Raw genomic sequence first — 1,796 nt, 5'->3', positions numbered from 1 at the left:
TGACCGCACAAGTAGACAATAATTACATAAAGAGCAATTCACAATGTGGCAACAACAGCAGCGCAAACAAATCAAACATAAACGACAAGCACGAAAGTGATAAATTGCCCTCCAACATGAGATGTATCAGCAGGATGAGTATACTGTCGTATAGAGGTTTTTTGCGCGACACAGGGGACAATTACAAGCGAGTAGACACGGACAAGCGCTTGTCCGTGTCTACTCGCTTGTAATTGTCCCCTGTGTCGCGCAAAAAACCTCTATACTGCATCATGAACCAACTAGGCCAACAACAAGTTTTAATTGTATACTGTCGCCTCCGTTGCCGCTGCCGCCAATGTGCCGGTGTCGCTTTGCACGCTGTCTTTTTGTGCCCTTGGCTTCCCTGGCGGCGCGTATATAACAGGCTTGCGGTGATTGCAGTGTTGATAATGTCGCTTGATAGGCCCGACTTGAATAGGCTCGAAAACTTTGCCTGGAATGTATCAGCAGGATGAGTACACTGTCGCCTCCGCTGCCACTGCCGCAAATGTGCCCGGAAAGCCGGGAAGAAGAGGTTTGGAGGGGGTTTAGATACCCTATAGCTGGAAGTCTTTCTGAGCCAGCTGAGCGTGAGCTCCCAACCCGTCGATTGCTTCCGGATGTGGCATGTCGAAAGCAGGCATAGATCTGCCGTCCTGCCTGCTGATGCAGGGGCTAACAGCGTAGCTAGCTTGCTAGAGAGCGATTTGAGGATATTGTCCTTGTTGGGACCCCACCATTGCAGGAGTGCTGCCACTGTTTTAACTTTCCAAGTTGTGGGGTATCGGGGCTAAGAATTAAACACTCCCTTCATCAGACGCACCACTGCTGGGTGCTCCCCATGAGGGCAACCGTCAAAGTTCTGCAAGACCTGAGACAAGGCAGAGCGGTAACATATATCCTCTAGTGCATTATATAACAGGCTCTCCTTAATGAGAACCTGTGCTAGAATTGGAGAAAAGGGATTAACAGTTCTTGAATGGCACCAGCGTTCCAATCTGCGACCAAGAGGTGTAAGTGAGCTGTGTTCCCCGCCTCCATGATGCCTCAATGAGGTGTGCAGCCTGCTCCGAAAGTTGGCTATGTGCTTGCTTGAGTTGGTCAGTCTCCATGCTGCTAGTGTCAGGCTTCCCGTGCTGAGCATTGGATGTACCTGCATGTCGTGTCTGCGCAGTATGTGGTTTGAATGGGAAAGAAGACGTTCCTCGTATGAGTTGCGCAGCAGCGAGCCATACCATGGCTGAGATGGCCAGACCAGAGCTACTAGAATGAGCAGACTGTTGGAGGTCTGCAACTTGGCAGTGCATCTGCTCACAAGGATGAACGGTGGGAAGGCATAGAGGCCCTGACCCGTCCAGTCCTGGCTGAGAGCATCCACCGCTGCCGCCCGAGGGTCCAGCTTCCAGCTGTTCCAGCGCCTCACCTGGTGGTTGAAGAAGTCTGCGAAAAGGTCCGTGTCCGCGGGGCCCCACAGACAGTTGACCCTGCTGAATATGAGCTGGCTGCAGTTTCCAACTGCTGGCATCCATCACACTCCTGGATGCTTGGTCTGCCCCCGTGTTCATGTTCCCCGGAATGTGTTGCGCCCTGACTGATATTCCCCTCGCCCAGCACCACGACCGTAGCTCGTGGGCTATCCTGGTGAGTTGAGAAGAGCATGTATCGGTGTTGCGCGGGCGCTCGAGCAGCAGCTCGGAGCCTGGCGCGGGCTCATGACATAAAGCACGAGAGTCAGTTCTCTTCTGGTACCGAGATGTGTGGACTCACAAACAATA

The 1,796-nt window shown here is 52.7% G+C and overlaps 1 pseudogene; it reads right to left on the bottom strand.

Annotated features, from left to right (window-relative positions):
* Window positions 1-299: 299 nt before the first annotated feature.
* Window positions 300-1,259, bottom strand: LOC120842900 (annotated as a pseudogene).
* Window positions 1,260-1,796: the final 537 nt, after the last annotated feature.

The sequence above is a fragment of the Ixodes scapularis genome, unplaced genomic scaffold, assembly GCF_016920785.2.
Source record: "Ixodes scapularis isolate PalLabHiFi unplaced genomic scaffold, ASM1692078v2 PGA_scaffold1__304_contigs__length_218370807, whole genome shotgun sequence".
NCBI lineage: Eukaryota > Metazoa > Arthropoda > Arachnida > Ixodida > Ixodidae > Ixodes > Ixodes scapularis.
Note: the sequence above shows the minus strand (reverse complement) of the source record. Positions and strands in the feature narration are given on the sequence as shown.